Genomic DNA, 20,392 nt, shown 5'->3' with positions numbered 1-20,392 from the left:
CAAAGACTATAGCCTCTGGATTCATTTCTTAGCAGTTTTATAGTTCTTTTGTTTAATGTTAGCATGTAGGATCAAAATTTTTCATAAAAAGCATACGTATACCTTTAGGTGGCATGAAAATATTAACTATCTGTGGACTTTTATCCGATTTCAGCTTATAGTGACAGGTTTCCTACTGTAGATGAATTGAATTAATTTTTTTGAAATAACCTTTTTTTGTCAGGCTTTATCAGTTGGTGTGCTACAGTTAAAATGTATTACTTTGCCCTATTTTCCATTTTCTACTGAAGTTTATAATTCACACACAAAAAAAATACAATAAAGTGTTGTCTCCTGAAATTGTGCTTTGTGAAATGATGAGACCATTACTCTGCCTTTTGAGATTAATAAATTTTTCTTTTGGCATTTGTTTCCTTATCCAACTAGAAATGTAAGTTTAAACTTTACAGATAAATATTATACTACTGTTTTAAGTTTTGATATTTGTTTATTCCTTATAAATATTACTTTTGAAATTTCCAAGTTGTACACATGTATATATGAAGTAAACCTATTCAAAGTGCTAGAGTTGCTTTGTAATTCAAAATTATAGAAGTGCATTATGTTATGTTGAATAACAAAAATGATAACTGTAAGTTTAAATGGGTGACTTCCTTTTAAAAATAATTTATACCAATTATAAAGGTAATAGATTTAAATATATCAATTTAAACTTATAGCTATCCCTTCTTATTATTTAACATAACATAATATATTCCTGAATAGGTAATAGATTCCATTTTTCATAATCAATTTTTCCTCAAATAATCCTCGCTACAATTTACAATAACAACAAGAAAACCACTCATCCAGAAATTCTAAACTATTTATGTAATGACTGTCACATACTTTTTAAAGAACACTTTGTTTTCCAAATATAATTTCACTAAATGCAAATAAGAGCTGAACCAATAAAATGAAGCTTTTAAAAAAAGTTGAGCTTCTGTATGATAAATGGAATTATTTATTTGATAGCACTAAAAATATGTAAAATAATGGTATAGAATATCATTTAAAATCTACTTTTTAATAAAAGCTTCCTTAACTAATTAATTCAACAAATATTTGTTGAGTGACTACCATGGGTTAGCTACTGTGTTAAACTGGCTGCTAGGGATGCAGTGGTAAACAAAATATGGTCCTATGAAGCTTTTGTTTTGATCAAATGGTGGTTCTTAAACTTGAACCTGCCTTTCAGTCACCTGAAGAGCTTGTCAAAACATAGATTGTTGGGCTTGAAACCTAGAGTTTCAGATTCAGTATTTCTGAAATGGGGCTCCAAATTTGTATTTCTAACAAGGTCGCATATGTTGCTTATGCTGCTGTCCTGTGACCACACTTTGAGAACAGCTCTCCTAGAGGAGGCAGTGCTGTCTATATACCAGAACTTCAATTAGCCTATGCTGTGCTGACTCATGCCCACTGCAGCCCCCTTCTTTTGTTTTGTTTTGTTTTTATTAGAAAAAAATGCTTTCTATAAATACAATCCAGTATATGGATAGTGTACAAATTATATAGTTGTTTATTAAATCACTGAGAAATTTACACGGTCAAGTAAATATAATTTTCAAAGACAATGCTACCTTATTTATCCCAGTAAAAATGTATCATCAGCATTATAGCCTGATTTTCAATTTAATCATCACTTTATTTTAACATAAAGCTTTTCTTTCTGATCTTTTGGTAGCCATCCAGTTTTCCATAGTCTTTTAAATGTGATGGCCAGTGGTTCATTTATTGCAATAATTAAGATGGATAGCAGCATGCCAGCTGGAATGACTACACTTGTGTTTATTGTATAAATTATTTCCCTAGTATAAAAGCCTCTTTTATGGCTTTTGCTTTGGTCATATCTTTTGTACCCTAAACCATTAACCATAACATGTTTAGGAGAGCCATTTATAAAGAAGCTGGTAATATTTACCAGTTTCTAATCACCATTAATTCATGCCGACATTTTTCTTAGTACTGGAGATTGCTTGTTACTTTGTTCCTTCTGCCAAGAGCAGGGGAAAAAAAAAAAAGGCTCCTAAACTTTCTAAGACTCATAAGCCTTTTTTTTTTCCTTTTCTTTTTTTGGACCTTTTTTTTTTTTTTTTAAACTACTTTTACACTTCTTTTTTTTTTTTTGTTCTCTCATCTCTTTTCCTTGTGAATCTTAAGTGACTTTGGTTAGTTTACTCAAAATACATAGAAATGCAGTCCCTAATTGTTAATTACAAGGCATATTGGAAATTTCCTTAAAACACAGATAGCAACTGATTTTTGCCATTTTTTTTTAATGCTACTTGAGTTTGCTGGTCTTTTTCATTTCTAAACTAATTGTATTTCAGGTTTAAGAGAAATTATTCAGATATAGTTCAGACACTGGTTATTTCTGTATGCATCATACTACCCAGCAAATATTCACTGACCTGACTATTTTTGTTCTTTACACTTTAGCTTCAAAGGAAACTGCATGGCCTGTTAGCTTTCTAAAAGTTAGCAGAGTGATTTTTGGTATGTTTACAATACTCATCTTTCCTTGTAAGTTTGAGAGTATAAATTAAAATGTCATATTATAGAAGAATATAAATTTTATTATTACCTATATATCAAATAACTAGTTAAAGCAATTCAGAGTAGTTAACAGGGAATATTTAATGGCAACAAATGTATATTGTTGCATATAAAAACACTTATTAGGCCCAGATTTATTGTCTACAATCTTTTAATTTCTTATCAGATTTCAATATGAAAAAAAGTGAATGAAATAAGCAAAAGATTATATCCAGTTATTGTCATGAATGCTAATTTCATAATCTCTTAATGGTTTAATGTTATATCCTGATGGTTTTATGCTTTTGGACCAATCTTTCAGGCTATCCTTTTCTGACCACTCAAACCATGAAAACCTGACCTCCCTGGAAAATCCAAGAGCCAGTCAGTTCACACAAAGACAACAAGAGCCACTCTGTTCGAAAAGCTTTGGCTCTTTTTCAGCAGTCACCACTGGCCTTAGAATACAGAGCATTCTTACCCACTGGCTAAGATTAACTTGGTTAGCAGACAGCCTACATCCCTTCACATAAAAAACTGTTCTTAAAAAGTAGCAAACATTGTCCTAAATTTCCTTACCTCATCCCTATCACTACCTACTGTCATTGACTTGTTATTACCTTTTTTCTTAAATATAGATTTTGTATGTTGTCCCTACTTATGTTTTTTCAATTGAGGTTATAAGCATGATAGTTGGAAGGGGTAACTACATTGTCCTGTTAAGGCTGATAAAATGGCATAGATGCTTTTAAACATACACAGGAAGAATGAGAAAAGCAGATATCCCTTATTTGGATCATTAAGAAGATGATAAAGCATTTTTCTTATAGCGTGTTTGTGGGTAAAGTATTTGAAATCTTCTAATCTGCCATTGATAAAACAGATACTTTACTATTAGGTTTTGAAAACTCCCTTCAAAAAAAATCTGCTGCAAATGTCATTTAAGATGGTATTTGACTTATAAATAATAAGCAGTAACCTGATATCTTCATTTTGGCAGGTGTGAAATATTTTAAAATAAATTTTAATTTTATTCATTGATAATGTGAAGGGGAACTTTAATAGACTGAGCATAATGTATCAGTTGCATTTATATAATGATTTTATTACTGTCATTCTATAATATTATACATTTCAAAAAGTAATACAGTAATAAGAATTTTTAACATATTTTAATCTCAGGTTCAGAGATGAGTAAAAGATCCTCAGGACATATATAAAGAGAAAGAACTCTAGTTTCTAGACAGAAGTTAAGAAATAAGAAACACTCAAGTGTAAGATTCTCTGAAGATGGAATGATGGTAGCTGTGTTGGAGGAGGTGGTGGGATTTGTTGGTTGAGGGAAGAGAACAGAAACTAATCCATTTGTTCAGAGACTGGGGTTAAGTAGACCAGGGATTAAATTTCTACTCAATTACCAGCTAGCCATGTGCCTTTGAGACAGTTACTTCAATCTTTTGATACTTTTAATTCCCATCTGTAAACTGGGGAAGGTAATACCTATTTTATAAAGTTAGTGTGATAAATTTTAAAAATGTGTATGAAAGCATTTTGTACACAAAGTAGGCACTCAAGAATCAGAACTATTACTAAAGACTCTATCAAAGAAAAGCAAAACTGTTTCATAAAGGAAAAGCAAACAAACTCTGAGCAATCAGAATTATACAAGAGGTGCATTTTCGATGGAAGTTTAACCTAGATTAGTGTATAATAGGAACTGCTACAGGCATTGATCATTTCAGTGCAGTTATTTATTCATTCATTCATCCAGTAAATTTGTATCAAGTGTTTATATGTTATCAGTATGGAAATCCTATCCACCTGAAAATACAGTAGTCACTAAGATACAGTCCTTGCCTTTGTAGAACTTGCAGTGTTTCTAAATTTTTTTTTAAATCATTCTGACTCTTTTAGAAAAATTTCTTCATACTAAGTGGAAGAAATTGAGTAAAGTTGCCACTCCTGCAGTATAACACTTTTAGTGACCCCTGTCTTTCTCATTATTAAGGAATGTCCACATGACTTAGGTGTTACGAAGCAAAGTAAACTCCCCTAGATCAGTGGTTTTCATCCCTGACTGCACTTAAGGATCATCTTGGAAGTTTTGAAAATATGAAGAATTGAGTCTAAGAATTCTAAGACAAGTAAGAATTTCTAGACCTGGGGCTCAGGCATTAGTATTGTTTAAAAGCTTTAGAGTTGATTCTAATGTGTAGCCATGATCGCGAACCACTGCTGAAAAAAACAGAAAAGAAAAATAGCAACTACTGTAATAACTCTGCGATAGTGAATAATGACAAACAGGAAGCAAAGTGAGTAACAGAAATAACAATGCTGAAACTTTACCAAACATCCCCGTCATAGATGTCAAGATTATGACTTATACAGAAAGTAAATAAAACCGCTTACTCTTAAGTAATATAGTGATTTCATTTATACTCAGTGGAAATATTGCATCAAGAAATGTACCAAATCTAGATACTTTATTGTATGGTTAGAAATTTCGATATTGCAACTAGAGTTGATAGAAGGCAGGACTAGCTTGCAGCTCCCATTAGGACGGACAGAGCAGTATGAAGATTCATTGTGAATCATTGCTCCAAAAACTAGAGCAGGAACATACCAGGAAAACCAAGAAAATCCACAGACCCTTTGAAGGAACTCTATCACTGCTGCAGGCTCCCTGAGATGCTGAAAAACTACGAGGCTGCTTGCTTTCTCAACAGCGAGCCTCATGGCTTGGGGCAAGTTCTCAGCCCTGGTCACCAGCTGAATGGAAATAGACTCAGTGCTGCTAGTAGGGCACAGTGGGAGTGAGACCAGCCTTTAGGACTGCAGGCTGCATGGAAGTGGGGTGAGGCCGGTGACTGCTGGCTTTCTCCCACTTCCTTTAAGACCTATGTGACTCAGCAGAGGCAGCCATAATCCCCCTGGGAATATAACTCCATTGGAGTTATATTTACACCCTTGTCCCCCATGGCAGCCACTGCAAGCCCTGCCCAAGGAGAAGCTGAGCTCAGACATGTCTATCCCTGGCCCCACCTGGTGGTCATTCTCTACCTGCCCTGGTAGACAAAGACAAAGATCATAATCTGGGAGCCCTATGGCCCTGCCCACCACCTGAGAAACCTGAATACTTAACCAGGTATCCCTAGGCCAAGTTTGCATCCTCTCTATAGGACTGCAGGACTTCAGCTGATGTGTGTGTGTCTTTTTTTTTTTTTTTTTTGAGACAGAGTTTCACTCTTATTGCCCTGGCTGGAGTGCAGTGGCCAATGGCACAATCTCAGCTCATTGCAACCTCCACCTCCCTGGTTCAAGCGATTCTGCTGCCTCAGCCTCAAGAGTAGCTGGGATTACAGGCGCCCACCACCACGCTCAGCTAATTTTTGTATTTTCAGTAGAGATGGCATTTCCCCATGTTGGTCAGGCTGGTCTCAAACTCCTGACCTCAGGTGATCCACTTGCCCTGGCCTCCCACAGTGCTGGGATTATAGGTGTGAGCCACCACGGCTAGCCCTGATGCACTCTTGAAAGCATTACATTCTCACTGAAAGCCAACCAACACAAAACCAGTGCACTAAATAACAACACAACTAAGGACCCTTATAGTGTCCACTTCACTTGTCTGTTACCTTCACCAGAGCAGGCTGCAAGACCCGAAAATGGATCACATCACAAGACTCATTGCAGATACTCTGCAGTACCAGCCTAAAGCTGGTAGTTCCACTGAGTGGCTAGACCTAGAAGAGCAAAAATAATCACTACATTTTGGCTCTTAGGAAACCCCACTCCCAGGAGAAGGGGAAGAACACCACATCAAGGGAGCACACTGTGGGGCAAAAGAATCTGAACAGCAGCCCTTGAATCCCAACTCTGCCCTCTGAGATAGTCTACCCAAATGAAAAGGAATCAGAAAAACAATTCTGGTAATTCATTTTTAAAAATGAATAAAGCCTCCAAGAAGTCTGGGACCATGTTAAACATTAAAACCTAAGAATAAGGGCCAGGCGCGGTGGCTCAAGCCTGTAATCCCAGCACTTTGGGAGGCCGAGGCGGGCAGATCACAAGGTCAAGAGATCGAGACCATCCTGGTCAACATGGTGAAACCCCGTCTCTACTAAAAATACAAAACATTAGCTGGGCATGGTGGCACGTGCCTGTAATCCCAGCTACTCAGGAGGCTGAGGCAGGAGAATTGCCTGAACCCAGGAGGCGGAGGTTGTGGTGAGCCGAGATTGTGCCATTGCACTCCAGCCTGGGTAACGAGCGAAACTCCATCACACACACACACACACACACACACACACACACACACACACACACACTATCAATCTAAGAATAACTCATGTTCCTGAGGAAGAAGAGAAATATAAAAGTTTTGAAAACATATTTAAGGGATTAATCAAAGAAAACTTTCCTGGAATTGCTGGGGATCTACACATCCAAAGACAAGAAGTTCAAAGAACACCTGTGAAATTTATTGCAAAAAGATCGTTACTTAGGCATGTAGGCATTCTTATCTAGAGTCAAGACAAAAGAAAGAAACTTAAAAGCTGTGAAACAAAAGCATTAGGTAACCTCAAAGGAAAACCTGATAGATTAACAGCAGATTTCTCAGCAGAAACCCTACAAGCTAAAAGGGATTGTGGTCCTATTTTTAGGTTCCTTAAACAAAACAATTATCAGCGAAGAATTTTGTATCCAGTGGAACTAAGCTTCATAAATGAAGGAAAGATAGTTTTTTTTTTTTTCCCAGACAAATGCTGAGAGAGTTTGTCACTACCAAGCCAGTACTACAAAAACTGCTAAAAGGAGCTCTAAATCCTGAAACAAATTCTCAATATACTCTAAAATAGAATCTCCCTAAAACATAAATCTCACAGAACCTATATAACAATAACACAATGAAAAAAAACAAGGCATTTAGGGAAAAAAAATGCACAATGAATAGAATCATACCTCGTATCTCAATACTAAGGTTGAATGCAAATGGCCTAAATTTTCTACTTAAAAGACACAGAATGACAGAATGGATAAGATTTCACCAACTACATTTTTGCTGTCTTCAGGAGACTTACCTAACATTTAAAGACTCACATAAACTTAAGGTAAAGGGATAGAAATAGATAGTCCATAAAAGTGGATACCAAAAGCAAGCAGGAGTAGCTATTCTTGTGTCAGACAAAACAAACTTTAAAGCAACAGCAGTTTAAAAAGTTTTAACAGCTGTTTGACAAAGAGGGACATTATATAATGATAAAAGTCCTAGTCCAATAGGAAAATACCACAATTCTAAATATATATGCCCCTAACACTAGAGGTCCCAAATTTATAAAACAATCACTACTAGACATAAGAAATGAGATAGATGGCAACACAGTAATAGTGAGGAACTTTAGTACTCCACTGACAGCAGCAGACAGGTCATCAAGACAGAAAGTCAACAGAGACACAATGGACTGAAACTATACTTTATAACAAATGGACTTAACAGATATTTACAGAACATTCTACCCAACAACTGAAGAATACACATTTTATTCATCAGTATATGGAACGTTCTCCTAGATAAACCATGTAATAGGCCACAAAACAAGTCTCAGTGAGTTTAAGAGAATCAAAATCGTGCCATGTCCTCTTTCAGACCATAGTGGAATAAAATTGGAAATGATTTCCAAAAGGAACTCTCAAAACGATGCAAATACATGGAAATTAAATAACCTGTTCCTGCTTGGTCATTGGGTCAACAGTGAAACCAAGATGGAAATTAAAATATTCTTTTAACTGAATGATGATAGTGACACTGTTCTCAGACCAAACTGAAGGTTGGGCTACTGTGTCTTGTGGCCCAATAATGAGATGCAGATTAACCGGGGAAGAAGACAGTTTTTATTCTGTAACTTGTTACAGGGAGAAGGCCTGGAAATTATCACCAGACCAAATCAAAATTATAAAGTTTTCCAGAGCTTGTTTACCTTCTAAGCTATATGTGTACGTGTAAGTCTGCATTCATCTGAAGACATAGTGATCAACTTCTTTTAATCCATAACTAGGGTCTGAGTCCTGAAGATCTTCCTCTGGAGCCTCAGTAAATCTCTTACTTAATCTACATGTGTCCAGTTGCTGGGGTGATTACCCTTATCTTGTCTCCTGCTAAATCATGGAGGTTTGAGGAGTTCCTTCAGACCCCCAGTGAACTTGTTTGTGGAGGCCTGGAAAGTTTCTTCAGACTTACAATAAAATTTGTTTAATTCTAAATAGATCCTGTTAAGAATTCCTTTGTTATTTTGTCATGCTTTAAGGCCCAGGGTAGGTCTTAAACTCTTGATGGGCTTGTGTTACATCCCAGCCTTTGTATAAGGGCATTAGCTTTTAATATTTAACTTAACTACTCAGTCAGTACTGAAACAGCTGTTAGTGAGACCTGACCTGCCACAACACAACCTATTAAAACGTCTGGGAAACAGCAAAAGTGGTGCTAAGAGGAACGTTCATAGCATTAAATGCCTACATCAGAAAATCTAAAAGAGCACAAATAGACAATCTAAATTCACACCTTACGGAACTGGAGAAACAAAACAACCCAAACCCCAAATCAGCAGAAGAAAAGAAATAACTAAGATGAGAACAGAACTAAATGAAATGGAAACAACAACAACAATAAAAAGATAAATGAAAAAAGAGGTTCTTTGAAAAGATAAATAAAATTGATAGACTATTAGCAAGATTATCCAAGGAAAGAAGAGAGAAGAGCCAAATAAGCTCAGTTACAAATGAAATGGGAGATATTATAACTGACACCACAGAAATACAAAGATCATTCAAGACTACTATGAATACCTTTATGTGCATAAACTAGATAACTCAGAGGAGATGAATAAATTCCTGGAAACATACAACCCTCCTATATTAAACCAGTAAGATATAGAATCTCTGGGCAGACCAATAACAAGTGACTAAATTGAAATGATAATTTTTTTAAAAATTGCCAACAAAAAGAAGTCCAGGACCAGTTGAATTCACAGCTGAATTCTATTAGACTTTCAAAGAACAATTGATAACAATCCTAATAACACTATTCCAAAAGATAGAAAAAGAGGGAATTCTCCCTAAATCATTCTGCAAAACCAATATCACCCAAATACCAAAACCAGGAAAGGATATAACAACAACAACAAAAACTACAGACCAATATCCCTGATAAACATAGATGAAAAAAATCCTCAACAAAATGCTAGCAAACCAATTCCAATGGCATATCAAAAAGATAGTCCACCATGATCAAGTGGGTTTCATACCAGGGATGCAGGGATTGTTTAACATAGGTAAATCACTAGATCTAATACACCACGTAAACAGAATTAACCAAAATCATATGATCATCACAATAGATGCAGAAAAAGCATTTGACAAAAATCCATTATCCCTTTATAATTAACACCCTCAGCAAAATTGGCATAGAAGGTACATACCTCAAGGTGATAAAAGCTATATACAGCAAACACATGGCCAAATCATACTGAACGGGAAAAGCTGAAACCATTCCCCTTGATAACTGGTACAAGACAGGTATGCCCACTTTCACCACTTGTTTTCAACACAGTACTGGAAGTCCAATTCAGAGCAATCAGATAAGAGAAAGAATGAAAAGGCATCCAAATTGGTAAAGAAGAAGTCAAATCGTCACTGTTTGCTGATGATATGATTGTACACCTAGAAAACCCTAAAGACTCAATATCCTAGAACTGGTAAATGAATTCAGCAGAGTTTCAGGATATAACATTAATGTACACAAAGCAGTAGCTCTGCTGTATACAAAGAGTGACCAAGCTGAGAATCAACTCAAGAACTCAACCTAGTTCACGATAGCTGCAAAAAAATAAAATAAAATACTTAGGAATATACCTAACTAGTGACGTGAAAGACCTTACAAAGAAAACTACAAAACACTGCTGAAAGAAATCATAGATGACACAAACGAATGGAAACACACCCATGCTCATCGTTAGGTAGAATCAATATGGTGAAAATGTCCATGCTGCCAAAACCAATCTACAAATTCAATGCAATTCCCATAAAAAATACCACCATCATTCTTCACAAAACTAGAAAAAGCAATCCTAAAATTCCTATGAAACAAACAAACAAAAAGCCCACATAGCCAAAGCAAGATTAAGCAAAAAGAACAAGTCTGGAGGCATCACATTACCCTACTTCAAACTGTACTATAACCCCATAGTCATCAAAGTAGCGTAGGGGAAAGGACATCCTGTTCAATAAATGGTGCTGGGATAATTACCAAGCCACATGTAGAAGAATGAAATTGACTTCTCATCTCTCACCTTATACAAAAATCAACTCAAGATGTATCCATACAGATTCTAGACTATTACATTGGAAAAACCTCTCCAGACATTGACTTAGACAGAGACATCATGACCAAGATCCAAAAGCAAATGCAACAAAAACAAAGATAAATAGATGGTACTTAAACTAAAAAGCTTCTGCACAGCAAAAGGAACAGTTAGCAGAGCAAACAGACAACCCACAGAGTAGGAGAAAATCTTCACAACCTATGCTTCAGACAAGACTAATATCCAGAATCGACAAAGAATTCAAACAAATCAGCAAGAAAAAAAAATCCCATCAAAAAGCGGGCTAAGTGGGTGTTTACACACACACACACACACACACACACACACACACACACCATGGAATATTACTCAGCCATAAAAAGGAAGGAAATATGGCATTCACAGCAACCTGGATAGAATTGGAGACTGTCATTTGAAGTGAAGTAACTCAAGAAGGGAAAACCAAGCATCTTATGTTCTCACTCATAAGTGGGAGCTGAGCTATGAGGATGCAAAGGCATGAGAATAATACATTGGACTTTGGTGACTCAGGAAAAAGGGTGGGGAATGGGAAGAAATAATGTACATTAGGTACAGTGTACACTGCTCAGGTGATGGGTGCATCAAAAAAATCAGAAATCACCACTGCATAACTTATTCATGTAACCAAACACCACATGTTCTCTAAAACCTATGGAAATAAAAAAAATTAATTTAAAAAGAAGTTTCCTATTCTAACAATCAATGAATTAATGTATCATACATTGGAGCTAAACAACGAGTTTAGGCCAGACTGATCTGTATTTTCTAATAGACTTTTTTTTTTTTTTTAGAACTTTTATGTTCACAGCAAAATTGAACAAAAGGTACAAAGGTTTCCTGTATATCCCCTTTCTCAACATGTGCATTATTAACATCCTCCATCAGAGAGCTACTTTGTTACAACTGATGAACCAGCATTAACACATTATTATCAACCATGAGCCATAGCTTACATTAGGGTTCACCCTTGCTGTTGCACATTCTGTAAGCTTTGGAAAATGTATCATGACATTTATCCCTATCTTTAAAAATAGTAGTACCAACATGAACTTGAATTTGGTCCCTGTAACTTTACAATACTGGTTTTGTTTTACTCTCATAGTCACCTTTTGATGGTATAACAGGACCACGTGACTATCCATACTATTTGCAGGTTGTCCCCAAGATTGCCAATATGGGTCACCCAGAATTAACACAATGGGAAAGACAGGTTGGATAGGCCATCTTGGCAACCACAAAGAAAAATTGTCTTAAATTAGAGGAAAAAAGATAGTGTCTGCCAGGACATTTACCATAAAGTCTTTCTGAAAATTAGAAGTGGTTGAAGGTGAATTAAATCAGAAGAGTTAATGCCCATTTCATATTCATGTATGGGTATGTGTGATTATTTATGTAGTACCACTTTGAATGTTTATATGGTTATGGGGTACTACATAAACACTCAAATATACACACATACATGAACCACCATATAATACCACCATATTGTCTGTATCTCCAGGGAAATAGGCTTTGCTGATTTAGTTTATGATCCACTCTTGATACATTTGTAAACCTAAATGCTAACTCATTTATTCTGTTTACTTTTCTGGGGCAAGCAGCCTTCAATTGACTTAACAGCGTGCTAGCAACTAAGAGACTGTGAAATCTAATCACATTTTGACCCATCTTTAAATTGCTTCATCTGTGAAAAAATGTTTGATAAATGCAATACTCTCTTATGGGGCTTTGTATGCAGAATAAATATTAAAAATGATTGTGGGGTACTTTGAAAATAAAAATTGTTATAAATGTTAATTATATTCAAAACACTATTTGACATCACCTTACAGAGGAAAAAGTGTAATGTTTCCTATTATAGACTTTTTTAAGGAATTCAGTATTTGGTTTATCCCTAGAATTTTCTGTATTTGTGTGTGCCATACTTCTCCCAACCCATTAATGGAATCGGTAAACATCATATAATATTGAAAGATATTTCTACTAGATGAGTTTTCAATTATTCATGGTAATGGATGAACATTAATGCAGCTCTTACAAAATGACAGACTGTCAGAAAGATCTCAGAAACAGTGAAGAGCCAAAAACCTAGAGTCCTTGATCTGTATAAATTTGCTGCAGTATCTTTATAAAGTAGATAATAATTGTGTTAGAGGTCATTTGATCAGAGAGAACTCAGTTCAACTGTGCAATTAAGAGGATCTGGGAGTTAGGAAGAGGTGATCCTCAGTACATTAAGGCATTCCAGTTCACTTCTGGATGTGTCCCACTTGGTGGAAGGAAGTACATTTTTCAGTGCATAATAGCAGCAGCCACAGAAGCAGAAGTAGCAGTAGAAATAGCAGTAGCAGTGATAGTAGCAATAGAAATAGTAGTAGCAGCAGCAGCAGCAGTTAGGATAGTAGGAATAGTAACAGCGGCAGCAGTAGCTAACATATTATTGACTGTAACTATGTGGCAAGCACTGTTCTAACCTCTTTACATGTTTTAATTCATTGAATTTTCACAACACTCTTTATAACATGGGCAATTCCCATCTTAGGGAATACTGTCTCTGAGAATATTATTCATCAAAAATGAGCAAAGGGCCAAAGGGAGAATTGGTATGCAGTGCTCAAAGTTTAGAGATGTTGCGTAGTCATTTGAAGAGAGCTGAACAGAACTTATTCCGGCCTAAAAGACAACAAAAATCCTCAGGTGACTAGGCACCTGCTGGCATAAACAGCTTCTGATGTTGAAGAGATGGACACAGAGAAAGCTCTGCAGTCCACTGTGTTTAGAGTCTCATAACCTAGAAGAGAAATATAACCTAAAATTAAGGAGGAGAATATTTTTATTATAAAGATGAAAATAAGAAATGATTTAATCACATATGAAAATTTATATTGTAAACAGAAGCAAAGGGGAAAAAACATCATAATGCTAAGGGCATTTTTATGAACTGAGACAGGTTGCTGAAGGAGGAAATGGAATCTCTTCCCCTGGAGGCATTTAATGCCTGGACTAACGGCCTCAGGATAAAATGATATAAGTAAAACTCTGAGAAAGAAGGGATAAACCTCTAGAGTCATTTTCAGGACTATGGTTTTATAAAGTAATTATTAAATGTTTAATATATTAGAACAGAAGTTATAATGAGAGGAACAGATCTATGTGTCCAAATAATTAGGACATTGGTTTCCTTCAGGATTCTGTTTTAATAACCTTGAAGACTGTGGTGAAACAAAAGAACATCAAGGTCAAAAAGAATTAGAAACAAATGTACTTTATTCTCATTGTGAACTGATATGATAGATAATACTTGAGTTACATAATTATAATTAGTTTGAAATGCAGTACTTGAAATTTAAGTAGATGTATTCCCCTCATTCTAACACTATTAGAGATAAAACAAAGTAGAATGATTTTATACTCAAAACTAGTAAAATTAGCTATCCATATGGACATGTTTTTATGCAAAGTATTAATCGTGTATTTGTACTTTTGCATTTGGGAAGCAGAAGAATTGTAATTCAGAATCGGAATGTGGAAAGTGTCATATTGTTTCTTTTACACGAGATGATTTACAATTTTAAGTGTTATGCTCTTCAGAAGAAAAATGACTTACATTGAGCCCCAGAAGTTAAAATGAGCAGAAAGTAAATGATGTTTTGTTTAGCTTAAGACAAAATTTTCCTAGCCACCTAAATTTGGAAAATACTTGGAAAACATGTGAATAAAAATATAAAATAATGTTCATCCAATGGGCTTAATATTTTGTAATAGATACAAAATAAGAATGTTAACAGGAATATTAATTAGAATTTCTCTCAAGGAAAGATTTTAAAGTAAATGATCATAAATCTTGTGCTTATAGATCACTCACTCATCATATAATAAACAAAAAATACTTAAGTATTTATCTAAATGTAACAGTTTTACATGCTTAAGTTTTGCTTGGATTTTATTAATTTATGTATGTTGTTAAGAAATATATGTTGCCATTCAAGTAGACCCCGTTCTAAATAAATATTCTACCACCAACTAGCATATTGACATGTGATCTTAGACAGGTTAGTAACATAAGTTCTCCATTTCTTCATTTGTAAAATGTGTATAATGATATTATTTACCTCAGTGTTCTTGTGAGAATTAAATGAATTAGTGAATTAAGTGCTTTATACAGTGACTGATGTTTAATAGATGTCAGTGGAGATTATATTTTGTAATTATTACATATGATTTAAAATGCATGTGATAACACTATTTAGTTTAGGTTAAGTAGTCTAGATTAGACAGTTACAAAGGAATATATTTGTACAGTATTTCTTTCCATGTTAAATTTCTGTATACATTTGCTTGTAAATAAGGATACAAAATGGTTTCTCCATCTTCTCTCTACACATTTGCACATCATTCCAATCTTGCAGACTTGGGTGATTTTGCTGGACCTTAGAATATGTGCAGACTCTAGTCAAACATACTTGATTTCTACTTCCTCTTCTGGTGCTTAATAGATGGACGTTGGATAAGTCACCTAGCCCATCTCTTACCTTCAGTTGTCATCTGTAAAATGAGATCATTGATAGCTAACTAACAGGTTGTTTGGAAGTACAGAAATAACAATGTCAAGAGTTTCAATAGCTGACATAGAACAGACTTAATACTGAGTAAGTGTCACCAGCTCCTGTTATTGCAATGTGTTATAGGCCTCCTTTTAATTACACTTTCTTTGGATTAAATAATACAAAATAAGGTAATTAGAAAATAGTATATTTAATGTTTTTGACTAAAGTTTTGCACTCACTTCATGGAAGAATAAATAATTAATTTAGTTAGGCCTAAAATTGTCATGTGCCATGATGTTATTTATCAAACATTATTTAGTTCCATTAAGCAATTTTAATGCGTACTATATGCAAAACATCATGTTCAATGCTGGCAAAGAGGATGATAAATGTAAATAAATTAGATATAGTTCTGCTACTTAATGCCTTAAAATCCAGTGATTGACAGAAACACAGAGTTTAATTTATGATTGTCAATAAAAGTATATATAGAGGTGCATAAATGGTCAGGTACAGTGGCACATACCTGTATTCCCAGCACTTTGGGAGGCTGACTTATGCGGATGTCTTGAGCCCAGGAGTTTGACACCAGCCTGGGCAAACCAGGTGGAATAAAATTCCACCTCTACCAAAAAAAAATGCAAAAACTAGCCAGGTGTGATGTTACATACCTGTGGTCCTGGGTATTCAGGAGGCTGAGGTGGGAGGATTGTATGAGCCCAGAAGACGGAGGTTCGGTGAGCCAAGATCATGACACTTCACTTTAGCCTGGGTAACAGAGCAAGACCCTGCCTCAAAAAAAAAAAAAAAAAACAAAGTACTGTGAGATAGAATAGGAATATAGATTTGTCTTAATGTAGTGAATTGGGAAGCCTCCTTATGCAAGTGACCTAGAAAAGAAGAGGCTGCAATGAAGTTTAAAGGCTCTCTAGAAGACAGCCCGAACAAAGAAAGACTCAGATTGAGAAAGCTCAGAGCATGTTCATGGTACTGAAATGTAGGGTGCTGGTGTGCTTATATGTATGTGCAGTTATGTTATTTGTAAAACAAAAAATAAGCTAAGGGTCAGAGTATAGTGGGAAGTAAATTTAAAAAACATAAGTTATAATTACATTGAAGAAGGACTTGAATTCTAGGCTAAGGTGTGTGATCTTATTTTATAAACATTAGGAATACATCAAAGCTTTTGGCCAAGGAAATGAAAAAAAAAATCATTTTTTATTTGAGAAAGATAACCCTGATGCCACTGTTTAAGATATGTGTGCAGAGAGTGAGTATAAAGCTGGCAGAGCATTTAGGAAGCTAATGGGAAGATAAGGAGAAAAGGCAGATATTGTCTGACCTAGAGCCTCAGCTGTGAAAGTAGAGCTGACTCAAGAGATCTATGCCAGCATGGATAGTTTGGGCCCCTCTATTAAACCATGTTTCAAATGACTTGTAAGTCTAGCAGCCTGAACATGTTGCACAGTCCTTTTTAGAGCACATGTTGAAAGAGTTGATAGATGTCCATTTTCCCATACTTATTTACGGAGAGACTCCAGGAAAGGTGCCCAAATTTGCTTTCTCTGTAAACAAGAATTACTTGATTTCATTACTTTGATCTCAGAGAGTTTTCAGGATTAATTAGTTGAGACGAAGTTCCTCAAAAAAGAACAACTATAGAACATATGTTTTTCCTGATACAAGTAAATCTTTTTTTTTTTTTTTTTTTTTTTTTTTTTTTTTTTTTTTTTTGAGACGGAGTTTCGCTCTTGTTACCCAGGCTGGAGTGCAATGGCGCGATCTCGGCTCACCGCAACCTCCGCCTCCTGCGCTCAGGCAATTCTCCTGCCTCAGCCTCCTGAGTAGCTGGGATTACAGGCACGCGCCACCATGCCCAGCTAGTTTTTTGTATTTTTAGTAGAGACGGGGTTTCACTATGTTGACCAGGATGGTCTCGATCTCTCGACCTCGTGATCCACCCGCCTCGGCCTCCCAAAGTGCTGGGATTACAGGCTAAGCCACCGCGCCCGGCCACAAGTAAATCTTATAGATGCCTTCGTGTTGTCTTTGGAAGTTCAGCAAATAAAAGAAATGCAAAAATTGTGCAAAGTAAAAGACAAGCTGAAACCAACAAATAATAAATACCCCAGCAGTAGCTCTTGCATAGAAAATAAACATTTCTGTCCGCTGACAACAGCTTTCTTTTAAAGGAAAACAACCTGATGATCAGCCCCAAGGCCACATTAATAATCAGCCAAAGAAACATTTATTGGTTCTCTTCTGAAAACCATAAGAATGAGCATGTTGCATCAAATTGGTCAAATATAGTATTTTTGAATCTATAACCTTTTATTTGTAGTTTATAAAGTGATATATTTTTCCTAAAATAATTTTTTCTTTCTATATCCTCTTTCTTTTCAAGTTATCGCTACTAATTTATGTCAAAATATGTATGTTCATTACACTGTAGCCAGTGGCTTGCTTTGATGCAACCATAAAGGAATACAATTAGACTTTACAAAGGTGACTTATTTTCTAGGCTTTACTGTCATGCTACAGATTGTACAGTTAGGACATAGAGAAACTAAAATATTTTGGGGGCCTAAAGAAAATTTTTTTTTGTCATTTTTCAAATTGGCATTCTCCATTGTATTTTATAATTTAAGACAACCAGGTATGACATGCACAATTTATTTGCTAAGACAAAGCAGATATGTGGGGTAATGTTCTTTGGGGCAGTCTTCCAACTCTCCATCTTGTTCTCAAATTCAGCCCATTTTTATTAGTTTCTATCTGGCTCCTGATTCTTTGCTGCATCTTTTATTCTCAACTTGACCTTGTTCTTTCTCTTAAGGATGTGTGTAGACTCTTTTTTTTTTTTTATCACTGTTTACACTGAAGAATAAATTCATTAGGATGTCTCTCTAAGACTTTATACCATTAAGAGAAGACTTTAATGTGTCTCAAGCTGTATTTTTCCAAATGTAACATTTTTAATTTCTCCTTAACACTTTTTCTCATACCCTTTCTAGTTGGCATTGCTACATTCCAACTATGTGATACTGGTCAACTTACTAAACTTTGCAGTTCTTAATTTTTCTACTTATAAAATTGTGGTAATAAGAATAATTGCTTCAGAGCAGTGTTGTGAGAAAATTACATATAAAATCATAAATAATACATATAATATACTTAGCTTCATTTAAGGATCACAGTAATAGTTCCACAATTGCATAATATATTATTATTCATAATAGTAACAGTTAACTATGCAATTGTTCTATATTGCTCCTCGTTCTATGTTCCCAATCTTGATAAACATTACCAGAATTCAACCAATTTTTAGACCAATATCCTGAATTATCATTGTCACATCTTCACTCATCATATTCCACGTACAATCACTTAACACATTCTGTTTGTTTTTATGCATTGCCATATTCTTAGTTCAAGCCACCATCATTTCTTCCTTGAACTACCACAGTAGCTAACTCATCACCCTGTATTTCCCTTGCATACTCTGCAATTCATACTTATAATAGAGCTGGAGATAATTTTGGAAAATTTAAGTCTGATCATGTTACTTCTTGCTTAAAATTTTTCAATAGCCTCTCGTAACCTCTAATATGAAGTCTAAAATCCTTGATATGAGCTACAATAAAAGCCCAGCATGACATGTTCTTTGCCTAATTCCCCTGTGCCATTCATCTCCTGTTTATAACATTTGTACTCAAGCTTTGGCTTTTCTGAACTTTATTACCTTCAAAAATGTTCCCCAGCCCCACTTCTACCCAAGGCTTTTATATACCCATTTCCTCTTCCTGGAAGGCTCTTATTTCTCCTAGATAACTCATACTCTTCAGGTCTAGTCCCTTTTCTCTAGAAGATTTCCTCGTATCTTCCCATTTCACCCCACTGCCGAATTACTAAATTTTCCAGAATTTTAGACTTCTATACTACATTCTCTGTGTTCTATTCTCTTATTCAGGGTCTGATATTTAATTTAGATGTTCCTTGAAAATAGAGACAATTCCATTGTTTTCATCATTTTGGCCCAAATATATATAACATAGATGAAAAGTAGATATTTTATATTATATAAATAATTGTTGAATGAGATGAATAAACTACATTAAGAAGTTGCTAGGCTTCGTTAACCAGTCAGACCTAAACTCAAATCCCGGCTTGGCCACTTGCTACCTCTGGTACTTTGAACAAGTTCTTTAACCTTTGTTTCTTTGTTTTTGTTTTGTTTTGGTTGGGAAATCGTAAGATAATTTAGTCTCCTCATGATTCATATCAGAGTGAAATAAGGAAACATGGGTAAAGCACTTAACAAAGAGCATATTTTCTACAAAGTTTACTTCCTCTTTTTTTCATTTATATTTAAAATTGTTCTTCCAAAGTAGTAGTACTAACATTGAATAGCAGATAGCAATCATGTCATTTTATTGTGTCTTCTCTTAGGACATATAGAAGAGAATTTGATCTGTCTTGTCAATATTCTTGGAGTGATTGATGACTAACCATTTTAGTGTCCCTAGAAATGGAGGACTTACTGCCCCTTTTATGCAAGAATGAATTTTTTTTTTTTTTTTTTTTTGGATATAACCTGAGGAGGAGATAAAGTGATCTAAAGGTAAAAGTATCAGAAAAACATTTGTCTTTTGCTGATTGATTTGAGTGATGTGATTATGTAGCACATTGATGCTGACTAACCCTGAGTAAAAAAATTTGTTACATTCTCATTTCCTCCTACTAATGTGTGGCTATGGTCTTTCTTACAAAGGCCTTTAAATTCACCAAGTCATAGCTCAAATGCAAATCTTGTGTATTTTTAAAATGTCTCTATTTGATATTTAAAGGCAAAACAGAACAAAGGCATTG

The 20,392-nt window shown here is 35.1% G+C and overlaps 2 protein-coding genes across 3 annotated transcripts in view; one reads left to right on the top strand and one right to left on the bottom strand.

Moving 5' to 3' along the window:
• ALCAM (activated leukocyte cell adhesion molecule) overlaps nucleotides 1-20,392 on the top strand; it is a 206,539-nt gene that overhangs the window by 29,286 nt on the left and 156,861 nt on the right. The window lies entirely within an intron of this gene.
• CBLB (Cbl proto-oncogene B) overlaps nucleotides 16,199-20,392 on the bottom strand; it is a 428,727-nt gene continuing 424,533 nt past the window's right edge. Inside the window, exon 21 of the transcript XR_012518787.1 lies at nucleotides 16,199-16,311. The gene's annotated coding sequence lies outside the window, so the exon portion shown is untranslated. The remainder of the gene's footprint in view (nucleotides 16,312-20,392) is intronic.

Source organism: Saimiri boliviensis, chromosome 8 (genome assembly GCF_048565385.1).
Source record: "Saimiri boliviensis isolate mSaiBol1 chromosome 8, mSaiBol1.pri, whole genome shotgun sequence".
NCBI classification, from domain to species: domain Eukaryota; kingdom Metazoa; phylum Chordata; class Mammalia; order Primates; family Cebidae; genus Saimiri; species Saimiri boliviensis.
The sequence above is the reverse complement of the archived record's forward strand: the minus strand, read 5'-3'. Positions and strand labels throughout refer to the sequence as shown.